The 17,367-nt window shown below is 36.3% G+C and overlaps 1 protein-coding gene across 2 annotated transcripts in view; it reads right to left on the bottom strand.

Moving 5' to 3' along the window:
- The window catches only part of LOC150082672 (vesicle-associated membrane protein-associated protein A-like), a 152,788-nt gene that overhangs the window by 114,540 nt on the left and 20,881 nt on the right, over positions 1 to 17,367 (bottom strand). The window lies entirely within an intron of this gene.

Below are 17,367 nucleotides of genomic sequence, written 5' to 3'. Positions count from 1 at the left end.
AATCAAAAATAATTAAAAAGTCCAGTTTGCCTGAGAAAGTCAAAAAATTCAGAAATATTTGCCTTATCACCAATGATATTTTCAAGAGTTATTGGTTTATGAAGATTAACCAGTGAGATCAAGGATGAAGTTCTGCCTTGTTTATAATAGGGGCAGCCAATAAGAATGTTTTACAGTCAAATTGTTAGAACAATGTGTACATTGTGGTGGATCATCTCCTGTGAGTAAATGAAGGTGGGTCAGATGGGTATGTTCTATTCTTGCCCTTGAAAGGACTACTTCTTCTCGTCTCGATGTACGGACACTGGAGCGCCAAATTTTCGGGTCTTGTTTAAACTGAAAGAGTTTATTATTAGTCTGAGAGTGCCAGAGTGCTGTCCATTGTGATAGACAAGCAGCATGAATGGTTAGTGCATAATCTGATGCTGGAACAGGGATATTGGTTAAATCTAAGGTAGTTGGATTTTTTGCAGCTTTATCGGCCAGTTCATTGCCTAAAATACCAGAATGGGCTGGAATCCAGCAAAAAGTGACCAGTTGGTTGTGTTCTTTAATTTGCAGTAATAAGCTTCTGATTTTATCTAGAACAGGGTGAACTTTATCTGAGGAATTACATAACGACATTATTGAGCTGAGGGAATCAGTGTAAATAACTGATTTTAAGGAACAGTCAGAATAGAGATGTTCTGAGCTAGTTTGATTGCATATAATTCAGCAGAAAATATACTAAATTCTGATGGAAGGGAAACTGATACAATTGTATTCGGAAACACTGCAGCTGCTCCAACATTTGAATTAGATTTAGGTTCATACTATGGAATTGACTACTGTCACTTTAAATATCTTTTGACTTCCATTCTTGCAAAGAATTGAACACATGCAGCACCCCAACATATCTGCATACCTACTATACCACATGGTATGAACACAGTGCTGTTGCTAGAAGAACACTCCATTTCATGAAAAGGAGTAGGTGTACCTCCCCAGTTCATACACTTAGTGGCACTTTGTTTCATATGTCTAAGGAATGCCAATAAAGTGCCCACTGAGCATTCACTCATGAGCCAAAACATTATGCCCACCCCTACTCCCCAAGTGGATACAATCCACAGTACCTAGGAATGCTGTCACCGACTGGCACAAACATATATAGTGACAGCATGGTCAGTGCATGTCATTTTGTCAGTGTGAAGCCCATGCAATTGGGAAAGAGAAGGACCTGACAAAGTTTGAATGGGGAATGATGTGGCACTAGGAAGACAGGGCCAGCATCTCAGCAACCACAGGCATTGTCTGCTGTTCAAGGGCCACTGTAGTGAATGTGTGGCAGAAATGGTCTGAAGAGGGATACACAAACATCCAACATACTAGGACAGGGAGACCACCACAGGTTGACAGTCAGGGTGAATGGCAGTGAACACATGCTATCAGGGACAACAGATGGCTCATGATCCCCCAATTAATGGCAGACTACAAACAGGGTGCACAGAGAAATGTTTCTGAGCACACCATCCAGCAGATGCTCTTGTAGATAGGCCTATGGAGTGGGCAACCTGTTCATATGCCTATGCTGATTAACTGTCACTGATACTTATACCTGTAGCAAACATGGAGCACTGTTCCTGGACCACTAGAAAAGAGTCAACAAGTTTGATGAAGCAAGGTTCCAGCTCCATCATACCAATGGATAGGTGTGCATTCAACAGCAAGCAGGCAGGCAAACAGCTGCAGCCAGGCTGCACAATTAGATGAAAACAGGCCAGCAGAGGTGGTATCATTTGTTTTTGAGGATGTTTTCAAGGACATAACTGGGTCCCCTCAATGGTAAACACAGCATCACTGCAGATCCCACCACAGCATTGTTTTGGACCAAGTTTTTCCCTTCATGGTAACCTGATGACACTGGACTCTTTCAACAAGACAATGCCCTGATTGTGCAGAAATGGTTCAAGGATCATGTCCAAGCATTTTGTTTGCTCTCCTGGCCACCAAATTCCCCTCAATCCCATTGAACATTTTTTTTTTTTTGGTAGTTGTTGGCGCATTGGCTTCTGTGGCCATAATGCACCTCCCAAGGTTTTTGCAGTACTTTGATCCAAGCCTGAAGCGGGATTCGAACATTTGTGGGATGCAGTGGAACACAGCATTCACCAGCGACTCGCTCCATCTAAACTGTGGGACATCCTTCTATCCAGCTAGTCCAGGATACTTAAGGATATCTTCCACGGTTTCATGGAGTCAGTACCAGACTGGATGCAAGCGGTTATCATGGCAAAAAGCAGCCCAACATGCTATTAGGTAAGTGGTCATAATGTTTTGGCTTATTAATATATGTCTGTGGAGTGGCAATAAAGTGGCCTCTAAGTGTATATGTCAGCTTATGCTCTTAGTAACTAGAACAGCCCATAATTGATTATCCCATGCAAACTCCCAGTAACTCTTGTAATACTCTCACCCAATTGCTTTCTACTGCAGTAGTCTGTGTATTGTGCCCGACCACAAACTAGCAGTATTTCATTCGAATCAGCAAATATTCTTGCACCCCTTCAATTTAAGTGTATCCCACCTCTGTAAAAACAAACAAAGTCTACTGTTAATAAGAGCAGAAGATGCTAAACCTTGCAAATCTCTCTAGGGTCAAATGGACTGACAAGGCTTTCATCTTGCTTAAGCAAAACTCAAGACACTATATCAAATTTATCTGCGACTAGTGGCTTATCTCAATCTTGACTCATATCTGTGAAGTAAATTGTCGAATGATAGCATGTGCTGTAATATCATTAGTACCTATACAAAGGTGTGGTGCACATATGTCACCTTAAAAGGTGAGTGTCCTATATTATTATTATTAATCTTTGCCCCTGGCAGACATACCATAGTCCCATTCCACCCATTTTTTTTGCATAATATATTTTCCATTTCTCTGAAAACATAATAGCACAATGATAATTTATTTAAAGATGCATGTTCACTAGAAAATTATTTATCATTAAATCTTTAGAGAATTGTTCCTTTTTAAATATATTAAAATTTATATCAATTTCATTAAAGACTTGCAGTGATGATGGATCCTATATTTCTCCTTTGTCATTCCCAGTACAACAGTGGAAACCAAAGAGGCATTTCACAACACAACTCATTGTACCTTGTTGTAAATGGGCAGATTGTCATAGATTTGGCATCACAGCCAAAATCAAACCAGATTCTATTCCTGTCAGCAACAAACAAGTTACAGTGGGTTCAGAAACACCTCTGAGAATCTCTCAGCAGCTGTGAGAGGTCACAAAGTTCATGTTTCAGAAGATGTGTGGAGTCATCTGCATCCCCTAATTTATTTAAGAAACTGAGATCATATATAATCCTCCTTTATTTTAAAGTCATCAACAAATTAAGATGCACACATCATCCAATATAATTTTTCTGTATTCATTATAAGTCTCCCCACAGCTACAAGGATGCAAATAATATATAAAAAAAATATGAAAACAAAAAATATAATACTATCTATGAACTTTGTTTTGACTCACACTGAAGCACCCCCAACTACACACTTTACTATTTCTGTCCCACTCTTCCTGCGAGCGTCCTGTTGACTCGAATCCCTATCTACGGTCATTTTCTCATTTACTGTTGCTTGTAGTAGACATGTCAGATTCTTAGTTTTCTTAACCATGCATTCAAAGTGACATGCTGATGATTAAACATCATGAAAAAAAGACATTGCAAAAGTTATGGTTTAGATGTTAAATTAGAAGTCATAAGTTGTAAAAGAAGTGGAGAACGAGTAAATTGATATTGCACGTTTCCTTGAGATCCTGGAAACAATTCACACCATCCTAAATAATGAAGGAAACATCGAAAGCAGGCAAAGAAAATGGTTCAGGATTCTGAAGTTAAATTTATGAGAAAAAGGAGTGACGTACTATTAGAGATTATGGAAAAGTACGTAATAAAAGAGCAAGAAATAGAGGCCACCCTCCCCCCCCACTTAGGATGACGCTATATATTTAACTTGGACTCCCTAAAAGGAATGTTCCCAGGTAACACCATTGAACACTTCAACACCTTCTCCATTGATCTGGTAAAGTTTGAAGTCAATAAAACATACAGAACCCAAATTATAGACCAAATCTGGACTAAATCACCAGGACTGCTGTGGAAGTTCCCGAGCAGTTTTTTTTTTTATCAGAAATTTGTATGATATGAACAATTAAATGAATAACAGAATGAAAAATAAATAAATCTGTTATGTTAGTTACTGAAGAAAAGATATATAAAATCTACCTGTGTATTTATTTCTTCAATTATTAAGATTTATTTTATAGAGTGAATACAATTAAGTAAATGTATATATCTATTTAATAATTATTACAATATAATAATTATATTGTAAAGATATGAAAATTTGTATAAAAGTGTATAATGTATATTTCAAAATATCTGTACACCCTCCTAGCCCACTAGCTGTACAGGAGGGTGAACCTTGAGTTAATAAACTAATAATAACCTTAAACCTTTAACCTCAAAGACTGAAGGAAGAACCTGTACACCCTCACCCACCTGATGTACATGGATGACATCAAGCTCTACATGGGAACAGAGAAGCAACTTCTCCAGATCACCAAAGAATTCAGCAATGATATTAGGATGGAATTTGGTCTAGACAAACGTAAGACCCATGGATTGCACCAGGGAAAATTAGTCAACCAAAACTACCAGCTGCAGACGGGTAAAGATAACAGAGGGAAAGGCCTACAAATACTTGGGGATGACAGACTCAGCAGTTACAGCACAAGGAAATTAGGGCCTGCCTGATCAAAAAATACCATCAGACTCAGAAGCCTGCTGAATGGAGGGAACACAGTTAAAGCCATAAACACTTATGCAGTTCCAGTGCTAACATGCTCCTTCGGGGTCATAGATTGGATTAACACCAAGCTGTAGAATATCATGAGAAAGATAAGGACAATGACGACAAAGAGCTGCCAACACCACCCGAAATCTTCCACGGAGAACACTTGCATAGAAAGGAGGAGGAAGGGATCTAATAGACATAATTGAGCAACAGAAGACAGTGATAGTTAACCTGAAGGATTACTTCCAGAAACACACAGCAGCACTCCAGCAGGCCATAAGGTATACTCCAATGAACCTAAGCAAGGAGTCGCCCCCCCCAACCAGGAGGCACAAACAAAGCGAAAAAGATGGGCCAAGAAGTGTCTGACACTCCATGGCAGACTCTACAATGATCTCCATCAAGATAACATAGATAACACTGCTTCCAATGCATGGCTCATGAGCAGGATGCTCTTCCCCCAAAACTGAAGGATTCATGCCCGCCATCCAAGACCAAGTAATCAACACCAGGAACTATAGAAAATTCATCGTCAAGGAGCCCGGAGTGTTCGATGACACATGTTGACTGTGCCACCTGACCTCAGAAATGATCCAACACATCACTGCGTGATGGAAGGTATCACCCAAACTGAGTACACTCATAGACACGACCAGGTAGCCAGGATAATATATCAGAAGCTAGCAAGGAAATACCAGTTGAGGGAAGAAAGTGTACCGTACTACAAGTATGAACCCCAAGCAGTACTAGAGACCCCAACCCACAAGCTGTACTGGAACCGTGCCATAATAATGGATAGGACAATCCCACACAACAGATCGGACATAACCCTTGTGGACAAGAAGGAAAAGGCTACCTATCTGATTGACATAGTGGTACCCAACATTGGCAACCTGCAGAAAACCCATGGGGAAAAAATCAGGAAGTACACGAACCTAAGACAGGAGAGATCAAAGAGATGTGGCATATGGAACAAGTAACAACCATCCTGATCATAGTGTCAAACCACAGGTATGGTGTCAAAGACCCTACATAACAGCAGCAATAAGTCTCCCAGCGAACACCTGTAAGATAGTCAGGGAGTTCCTCGACCAACAGTATCACCAGACATAACCACCACCACCACCCTGTGTACCTGGTAGCAATATCTGTCACGAGGTGGAATCCACAATCAGGGAGAAATAATATAGGATAATAATAATATACATTATGAAAATTTGGTTCCCATTTCAAGTGGAAATTTCTGGTACCAATTATCATCGGAACGAGGATCCACTGTACAAGCAACACAGCCAATAACGTAAGAATTTTACAAAAATTTCTTTATATTCCCCATATTAGTCCTTCAGTGGGCATGCAAAAACCAAAACAGCAGGTACAGTTGTTTTTACTTCAATTACTTATTTGGGTAAAAAGAGATGAGTTAAAAATACAGAAACTTTTAATTTTATTCTTAATTGTGATGGTATAGTGCAGTGGTGGCGAACCTATGACACGTGGGGCAGATACTGACCCACGAAGGCTTTGTAAGTAACCCACGCGCACGCGTTTATTGTAATATTGGCCTACTTTTTTTTAATTAGAACAGAGAGAAAAGATAATCGAAAATATTAAACAATTATAAAATATAAATATGTAATGTCAGATTTATAAAAAAAAATAAATAAAAATAAACAGAATGATTCACAAACAAGTGTTTTAAAAACTTTTTTGACTCCGAAAAATAACATTACAGCTGCTAGTTTTCAAGTAACCCATTGCATTGCTCAGCATGGGAAACCTCTTTCAGAAGGAGTTTGTAAAACAAGCATTTTTAGAATGTAGTTCTACTGTTTTCAGATTTTAAAGAAAAAGACTCGATTATAAAGCGTATAAATGAGTTACCAATAAGTCGCAATACTATTAAAGATCCAGTAATAGAATTAGAAAGAAATATTTCTTCTCAAATACATAACGACTTAAAGTCTGTAGAAATGTATTCGATTGCTTTAGATGAGAGTACTGATGTAAATGGTTATGCGCAACAGCAGTTTTTGCTCGATATAATGCAGGCAATATAATGAAAGAAGAGTTAATAAAACTAATAACATTGAAAGGAAGGTGTACCGGTCTGATATTTTTAAAGTATTTGATAATGCAATTTTTAAAAAAATGAAAATTGACCTACAAAAAATTGTTTTTGGAACAACACACGGTGCTCACACTATGGTGGGAAAAAAACATTGGTTTTATTCAGCAGCCTAAGCAAAATATTAGAGACATTCTCTGATAGAATTTCGTTGTATAATACACCAGCAAGTTGTATGTGCGAAGCAAGGTTTAAAAACATTTTCTAATGTAATGCCAGTTGTAATTAAAGTTATTAACTTTATAAATGGTCTTAATAAGCGAGAATTTGCACAATTATTAGAGGAAATTGAGTGCCAATATTCTGGGATTTTGACGTAAAACAATGTTCGATGGCTCAGTTGCAGCCAAGTTCTTAATCGGTTTGTCATTTTATTAGACGAAATAAAGCTCTTTATGAATGAAAAAAAGAATAGTTATGACGAATTTTCAAATAAATTGGCTAAATGATTTAATGTTCTTATGTGATATCACTCAGCATTTCAATGAATTGAATAAAAAACTTCAGGGACATGGACAAATTGCATTAATGATGTTTGAAAATATCAAAATATTTATGAAAAAACTTGACATCTTTATTAAAGATTTGGAAATGAGCACCATGAAATATTTTCCTCAATTACAAAAACATTTTCAAAACACTAAAGATTTTGAAAATATTCTTGACATTCAAGAAAATGCAATTAAAATATATTTAACCATTTTGCAAAAAATAAAACAAGCTTTCCATGAGAGATATAATCAATTTAAAAGTTTGGAAAATACATTTCGCTTTATTTTATGTCTACATAAAGCAGAGTACGATACAATGCAGCTAAACGATTTTATGTGGCTAGGTATCACTAACTTAGAAATGGAATTAATTGAATTCCAAAAATAAATTTGAAAACTTGATTTTCGAAGTAGAAGGAAAAATTTCAGAAAGTAATGCAGCTAGGCCTAATGAAGATCCCACACTAAAAGTTGAAAATATTATATTAAACGCATGGTATTCTTTACCGAACAATTTTTCATGTATGAGGAAACTGGCTAACGCTCTTCTCACAACGTTCGGGTCCACATATTCATGTGAAAAATTGTTTTCCTCAATGAATTTTGTTAAATCTTCCAACAGGAATAAACTTGGAAATGAATTGACTGCAAAATGTATTAAAGTAATGAACACGAAGTATGTACCTAATATTAAGAAACTGTCTGAAAGTAAGCAACAACAAATTTCGCATTAAATATACTTTTATCAACTTTATTACACATACTGTATCTGTAATCATGTTAATTATTAATGAAGAATGTTTCAAAATAAAGGCGTTTTCTTTTATTCCTTGCTCATTCAAATACTTTGTGCAGAGGCAATACTGGTCATGATGTCACCTGGTGCAGTACAAGGTATCAAATCAAGCTTCGATATTTACTTTTTTTTTAGCTCTTCACTTGCAAAAGTTAAAGTTATAAATCAAAAAGGAAACTAAAAGCTTTTTTGGATTATTTCAAAAGTGAGAACCAAAAAGATTCAACTATCAACTTATCTCTTAAATTGTTTGATGTTTCCAAATAATTGGCATCCTTTTTACCCCCCCCTTTCTAATTGAGACCACTAACTTATGACTCACGGGCTAGTATTTTAAAAAAGAAATAAAAATAATTGACCCACTCTTCAAAAAGGTTCGCCATCACTGGTATAGTGTATAAGAAAATCAAAACACATCATTAGAAACAATCTTATTATAAAAAAAAAAAAAAAAAAAAAATTCCAACTGCATAGCCGAAAATCGGGTTGTGGCTGAAAAAAAAAAAAATTTTTTTGATGTATACAATGATAAAGAATTTTTTTTTACACTTAACTTTTTCAATTAAAAAACAATTAATGATGGAGACTGAAAGTGAATATCATACTGGAAGAATACTAAACTTCAAGCCAAAAGATATTTAAATTCATAAGTTTTACTGTTTTGATGAGGTATTAGATAGCACAGGATGAAGCTTTTTGACAAGAGGTTCATTTTGAAAAGCCTTTGTCTGCTTCAGGAAAGTAACTGTATTCACATATTATTCATATTCATTTTTATCCATTTTAATGACGACGTCTTTTTTCATTCATAAGTAGTGGCTGGTGATTTATATCCGCTGATACAGTATCCGCCCCCAAGCAGATTTGAGAACACATTCTTATGTGTATGCAATTCAATTCTTTTCTCCTAAAAAAAAAAAAAAATAAATAAAAAAATTCCAACCTCAAATAGTAGTAACACTTGCAGTTAAGCAATCCATATTTGCAGCACCTAAAGGAGGATTACCACTGAATTCAATGGAGTTTTGCTTAATCTCACAACTTATCAAGATGCTGGGACACACCACACACATATACAAGTGTTGCATATGGATGGGTCACCTCGCCTGCCTCTACAGATTTTAATATTTTTGAATACACTTACATTTTTCCTGGACATATTTTTAATTTGTTGTTTACATAATGCTTTTAAGCTGACCATGTTTTGCCATATTCAAATGATGGTTGGTTGGGTTTTATTGGTGCATTAGCAACTAAGGCTATAATGTGCCAGTATTCAAATGAAGGCGTGACCTAGGAAGATAGTATTGTTTGTATCTTGTGCAATCACCATTTTCTTATTTTTTTCCCCTTATTGTATTTTCAACCTGTCATCATTTTTAGGTCGTGTGAAAGAAAATGAAGTTTACTGTGTTTTTTGCTTATATTTTCCCATAACCTTATATATATATATTTTTTTTTTATGCAACCTTTAGTCCTGCAAATCAGTTTTGCAAAACACAATGCTTTTCAGGAACATATTCCCTGCAGTTGGGAAGTGATTACTGTAATTAATCATGATAATTTTTATAGTAATAAGCAGTGGTGATATTCAAAATAATTCAACAGCCAGTACTCAAAGATAAAATTATGTATAGGGAATGAAGGTAATCAAAAAGAAGAAAAACAAACTGTAATGGCAAGAAAAAGAAACAAATTTTAAATTAACATAAATAATATTGAAATAAACAAATTTTAGCCAACAATATTGTACAACACATTATTCTAATAATTTCCAAATCACTGATTGGTTTTAGGAAATTGTTTTTGATGCCTTTTCTTTGACACGATTATCGCTTGCTAGATGATGTCCCTGCCTGAGCCATGATTTGACATAAGGAATTGCACCAAATTCTTCTAGTGATTTTCCCATTAAACTGATGGTCATTAGGTGACTTATTGTTTGCACAGTAAGAGAATTTTGTTTATTCTAAATAATATTATTCATGGTACTAAAGCCTCTTTACATGATATCTCTGCTATCAACGAATCTCGAAAGTCATTTACTGGAATATTGTATTTAATCAGTTGACTTAATTGTTTTAATTTATTTTCACCTTCAATCCATGGAGCTTCGCAAATATGACCTGACCAAGTTTTAGGGTTTAATAGGTTGAAATAGCTCAGAAGATCATTATATTTTTCATTTACATCATCAAACAGCAATCACATTCTCATAAAATGTATTAGATGATCAAACGATTTTTCTCTGGGAATCAATGTTATTTTTCGGTTTACTTCAAATGATATTATACTTCTTATTTTTCATTTCTTCTGCTTCTTTTTCATGTGGTCCTTTATTTGATTTCCTCTATTCAACTGATTTCATTGTTTTAACAAATTAACCTATTGTGGGCGAGACAGTGCCAGATACAAACATTTGGAAATATTTTCCAAAATTTTGGCAGAAACTCCTGACTGTTTTTTTCCAAACGTCACACAGGCTCCATCTGCACAAAATTCAATAAGATTTTCACATAAATAATTTTCATTGAAACCATACTTCCCCAGAGCTGATATCAAAGTTTGGTAAATTATTTCAGATGTTGTTCTTCTAACTCCACAAGATCAACAAAAACAGTTAAACTATCTTCAAAGTTTTGAATTTCTGATTTTAACCCATTACCAGCCATAATTGAATTTAAAAGAAAAACGGCATTTTCTCGCTTGATATCAGCTAAAAGCATTCAAATGAAGACATTGTAAAAATATTTTATTCAAAAAACTCCCTGGTTTTTTGTATAAAATTTTAACAGAAAAAAAAAGTACGTCCCATTTTTGGGACGTTGGCTGAGAATAAGAAATATTTAGGAAGTTAGACAAAGAAAAAATAATTTATTCAAAACCAAACTAGTGTTTTATACTAACTATGTATTAAACATATAATAATAAAAAAGTCATTTTGTGTGAAAGGGAACAAAACATATGTCATGTAGGGGTACATCGCATTTGTTACAAATGTCTGTTTTTTTACCACATAAAGCACACTTCGTTGTGTCGTTGCACTGCTGCTCCTTCCCACCGTAGCCAGGTGGGAAGGAGCAGCAGTGCGTAGCACATGCTTCTTGATTAGACCGGGGTTCAAGCCTGTCACCACCAAATATGGAGGATGCGGAAAGGTCAGGGAATGACCACTGCATATTCCCGGAGCTATATGGCCTTAGTTGCTAATGCTCCTAAAAACCAAATAACAACGTTGTCTCGTTATTGGAACTACCAAATGTTCATTGCCGTCAAATCTCACTCGTCCACTTAGAAGTTTAGACTTTTGTGGACCCGGCCTTTTTTAAAGCAGAAGTTGTTTTAGAAAGGTAGGCCAACACTACTTTCCTGCATACATCCAGAAGTGATACATTTTCTTGAGAATTTGTAATTTGATACAATCTCCAAGTGTTGACAATGCATATATCTAGGAGTTGTGTGAATAATGGCCACCACCATTTTTTTGAATGAATTCCGATTCTATAAAGTGAAACTTGCTTATCTAACATGTCCACTTCACCCATATGTGAATTATATTCTTGTATGATCTTTGGTACAAGAATTTGAATTTGCTTTGTCTTTACGGGAGTAACATCTAGTTTCTCTTAATGGCTCAATGCAACTGTAATTAGTGGCAAGTGAATCTGGTTTATCATCATTCCATTTTAGCACAAGTACTTCATTTGATTGGTCGAATCTATAATTAAAATAGCTCCGATTCTTCTCTTTTTCCATTTGTTCGCTAGAAATCAAAGGACACTTTTGTGTTTGGTTTTCTCGGACTGTTCCGGCTGCTTCCATTCTCAGTTCTAAGGTGGCGCATTTCATGGCTGGCGAAAAAAATTGTTGAAAAACAGTTCATGTTTTTCATATTGGTCATTGATGAAATTAGGTTTGTAATAACTCGAACTCCCAACGGTCTCTCCATTTTCTCATTTTTGCCACAATATGTTTCAAAATTATATAAATAACCGCTTGAACTACATAAACACCAGAGTTTGTAACCAAATTTGATTGGTTTCCCGCGCATAAACATTTTTGCAGAATGTCGTCCATAATATTGAATCATCATTTCATCTATTGATAAATGGGCGTGAATCACGCCAAATTTTAAAAAGTTTTGCTTTAGCATATCAAAATATGGTCGTTCTTTGAACATTTTGTCGTTTACATAAAGGCGTGAATTGTCCACCAAATGGAGATACTTTTTTTTATTTCCTTGAATCGTCTTCTTGGCATTTGCATACTAAAGGTGCAACAGCATCCGGGGCTTGTTCCCAATATATGTCCTCTTGAGGAAGTTTGTGATAACCACTAAACAATAGAACCCCAATAAAACTTCTCAATTCATCGGCACTAAGCAAAAAATTTGGGTCATTTTTTTGTTGTGCATACAATGTGCTTTGCTCTACCATATGATCAATAATGCCTTGAGAGAAAAACTCTTCAAAAATTTCGACTGTTGTTTTACCGTATAAACGAGATTTAACATTTTCAAAATTATTTTGGGATAAACTGTTCATCTCAGTGTACTGTATTTGATTCTTTGTCCACTCTGGTGTTTTTCCTTTTATGTGACTTGTTTTTGCAACTGTTTGAGAAATTGATTTTTTGTATTTATTGTGAGATTCTGATAGGCTTGAAAAGCTTCCTGATGTATCTTCATTACGCGGAAGATGGTTCGTCACTTTACACAGCTTACGTTTTTTTACAGCTAGTGCGTCGTCATCGCTGCTCAATTCAATTCGTCATTTATAGGTGTAAATAACTCTAGAGTACCTGCAATATCTTCCACTTCTTCTCCTTCAAGATTATTTTCTTCAAAATTCTCTGTCAGTTAGCTCATCAGGATCTGGAGGAATAATTGGAACATCAACATCGTCGTTATCTATGTCTTCCCAAAATGCAGGATCCGCAAACATTTCCTCAAATCTCTTTTGTAGTTAGATATTTTCTAACAGTGTACTTTCCACCGCTCATGGCTTTGTTATATAATATTTTTACAAAGGTAAACCACTAAAATTTCGTTTTGACTCGAGAAACATCCACGTGCTTGCTGATGTTATTTTCAGCCAATGTCCTAAAAATGGGACATCAACATAAATAACAAATTTACAATAAATAAAGGTGTAGGTGGCTTACCCTTTTAGTTGAATCACAAAAAGCAACTATTCTAGAATATATTAGTAAAATATATTTCTAGAGCCCTTATAGTGTTTGAAAAAACAGAGAAACTTTTATACACTTATCATTCTTATGACACACACACGCTTGAAAACGAAAAACTTGTAAATGCTTTCTGTCCTAACCTTTTGTATTTCAGCGCCATCTGACAATAAACGCTGTGATTATAGATCAGTTTCAAACTACTGTGCTGCCTGTAATCCAGTTTTCTGCATTTCCATTATTTTTATTTTCATTAAAAGTTGCATCCCATAAATGGGACAATGGCTGTTAATGGGTTAAATAAACTATTAAGACTCTCTTAAGTGAAATAGTTGAAGCTTCGTCAATATAACTGAAATTTTACTTCGTTGACTTATCAGTTTCCCAAAAACTTTATTTCAATAGAGATTTGTTTGGCGACAAACGAGACCATAAATCTAGAGTGCAAAGATACTCCCAAATCGACATTTTTTTGCAAAGCAATTAAATGTTCCATGTCAGTGAATGGTTTATTGCTTGTAATTATGGAATAAATGGTATTAAAGATTTTTTTTTTTTCGTGAAAACCCCAAACACGAGGTATTAAAACCGATAGTACTTGGTACTGTGCTTAGGTTGGAGGTTGAGAAGATGAAAGAAGATATTTGTTGACATTAGACTTGAACTTCTGTAGATTGTAATTTTCAGGAAATACATATGAAGGAAGGTTGTTCCAGAAAATGGCAGTTGAATGAATAAATGAGGAAGATGAAAAGTTGGTTCTGTGAGTTTGAAGTTAGACAGTAAATAGATGTTCACTGGTGGCAGCACATGTTCAGACTGTTTTGAAAGAGAGTAAGATTTATAGAACCCAATTCAGAAGAACAGTGCCCATGAAAGTATCTGTAGAAAAGGTATGCAGCAGAAACAGTACGTCTATGAGACAGTGAGTGGAGAGACTGTTAGAGACGAGTCATTAATTAACCTAACTGCCCTCTTCTGAATGGAATCTAGAAGCCGGAGAGAGGTTTTTGGGGCACCGCCCCAGATGTTGGAACAATATTCGATGGTAGGAAGAAAAGTAATGCCAAGAACGAAAGAGAAAACAAAATTTTTTAGATTCAGAGGAAGCAATATTTGTTATGTGCTTTGTGCCAAGAGAGATTAGAAGTCAGGGTAATCCCCAAAAACAGATATCATTTTGAAATTGGAGTGTCACCAAAGATAAGCATAGGAGCAGAAGAATCCTTTTTTCGATATACAAGACAAGACTGAGTTTTAGAAGGGTTGAAATCAACTAAGTTGTCTTTGCCCCTGGAGAATTACCTGGAGATCGGCATTGAAGGAATTGGTAGCAGAAATTCAAGAAGTTGAAGCTGATTGAGCAGGACAAGGTTTCTCAAAATGGAAAGTGGAATGCAATGTGTAATCATTGGCAAAACTATGGATAGGATTTCCAGTCAATGGAAGGTCATTAATATACAAGAGGAAGAGTGGGGGGAAGAACTGAACCTTGGGGGACACCAGCATTAGTGGAGAAGTTAGAAGACAGAGAGCCATCTACCATCACCCGCAGTGAGCAATTAGAGAGAAAACTGGATAACCAATTACAAAAAACAGTTGGAAAACCATAAGATGGAAGCTTGTTTAGAAGACCTTTATGCCAAACACGATCAAAAGCCTTTGAGAAGTCAAGAGCAACTGCTTGTGTTTCACCAAACTTTTCCATTGAATTTGTCCATAAATGAGTAACATAAGCCAGAATATCACCAGTGGATCGACACTGATGGAATCCATAATGGCGATCGTAGATCAGATGGAAGGTTTCTAGGTACTTTAAGAGTTGGTGGTTAATTGGTTTCTCTATTACTTTAGAAAGAGTAGAAGTAATTGCAATACGACAATATTTGGATGGGAGGGATTTGTCACTCTTTTTAAGAACTGGCTGGATATGAGCAAATTTCTAAGCAGAAGGAAAAACACCTTTGGAATAAGGAAGTGAAAAAAAGGTGGCAAAGAACAGGAGTTGTTTGTTATTTGTTATTTTGGTTTTTAGGAGCATTAGCAACTAAGGCCATATTGCGCCGGGATATGCGGTGGTCATTCCCTGACCTTTCCGCATCCTCCGTATTTGGTGGTGATGGGCTCGAATCCCGGTCTAAAAGAACAGGAGTAAGTTCAGGAGCACAGGTTTTGAGAACAAGTGGAGAAATACCATCAGGACCTGGAGCTTTCTTTGCATCAAGATTCATCAAAATCCTTCTGACATCCATCATTTTGACGGAAGACCACAGAAGGCATTGAATGGAGCATGTTGGGAATGGTGGGAGGTGTTTTACCAAGATCATTAATATAGGAGTTGGAAGAAAAATGGGGATGCTAGCAGGTCAGCTTTATCCTTGGCTGAAGTGACAACAGAGCCATCTGGTTTTGACAGAGGTGGGAGCAGAGATGGGCAAAAGTTGCATCCAATAGCTTTGGCAAGAAGCAAGTTTTCTACTCTTAGTCTGTTCAAAATTAGTTTGGACTGATTAATAACTGCTTTACAACTGTTGCAAGCTTTGGTGGAGGCAGAAAATGAAACTGAAGAATTGGAAACAAGCCATTTACAATATGCAACATTCTTCTCTTGAACAGCCTTAGCACATTTATTGGAAAACCAAGGTTTAGATAAAGGAAGAGATTTTAAAGTGGAGTGTGGAATAAAGGATTCCATTCCTACAAGAATAATTTCACTGACAATCTGCGCAAATGTTGACATCAGAAGTTTTGAAAGAGTAATCCGACCAAGGAAAAGAAATCTCGCAGGTCATCCCATTTTGCATTCTTGTAATGCCAACCAATATGAGGTTAGGAATAGCCATGAGATAATGGCTCCATTGAAGAAGAGACAATCACCAAGTTGTGATCTGAGGTGCCTAAAGAACCACTCACTTTGACCGTGTACTTAGAAGGGTTGTTTGTGAGAAAAAGATCAAGCGTGTTGGCTGTATGGTTAGGATTGTCCAGTATCCTTGTAGATAAATGAACAATCTGTGCAAGGTCATTAGTAATTGCAAAAGCCTCAGCATCTCAACCAGCTGGGTCAGTGTGACTAGAAAATGGAAGCCAGTTGTGAACATTAAAATCACCAAGGAAAATTACCTCACTGTTAAGTGAGGTAAGGAAAGTTGGACTGGAGAAAGACAAGTTGCAAAGAGAGGAAGTCAAAGACCTACAAGTGATTAATGGAGTTGGGTGAACAGTAGAGACAACAAATGAATTTGACACAATGAGGTAGAGAGATTAAGCCAGAGAAGATCGAAAAGAGGAGTTTCCAAATTACCAAGTCTCTGACAGGGAATATCAGAACGGACATATGCACAAGTACCACATTTGAGGCAAAAAGAATCATACAGCGAATAATTTGGGGAAACTGAGATGAGTAGTAGCTGAATCAACAGATAACTGAGATTCTGTCAGAAAAAGTACACAGGGTTTGGCAGACTGCAAGTGGAAATGGACGTCATTGAGATTAGAACTGAGACCACATATATTTGTGAAATAAACTAGGAAGTGTTTGGATCTTTTCACAGATAAGCTTACTCTATTAGTTTGACAATTCATGGCACATTCAATAGTAAGAAAAAATGTGGGGTACATGCTGTATGAAGTAATGAAATTTTTGGATATGACATATACATGGTAAGAATATATCCAGATCCTTGACATAACGTGGCCTCGGCAATGTTCCCCTGCATACACACTACTCGGACTCCCTCCAGTCACTATCTGGCAGAGTAGAGATAGCAAGATTATACACTAGCTGATCTGGAACCATCCTAAAGAGTTACCAATAGATTCGGTCCAGTGTACTAACTAGTGGCCGGTCAGCAAACACTGTTTTAGAGCTGTACCCTCAAAATGTAAGGAAGATTGGATCTCGCCATGA

Source organism: Mastigoproctus giganteus, chromosome 7, assembly GCF_048544385.1.
Source record: "Mastigoproctus giganteus isolate SK-2022 chromosome 7, ASM4854438v1, whole genome shotgun sequence".
NCBI classification, from domain to species: Eukaryota; Metazoa; Arthropoda; class Arachnida; order Uropygi; family Thelyphonidae; genus Mastigoproctus; species Mastigoproctus giganteus.
Note: the sequence above shows the minus strand (reverse complement) of the source record. Positions and strands in the feature narration are given on the sequence as shown.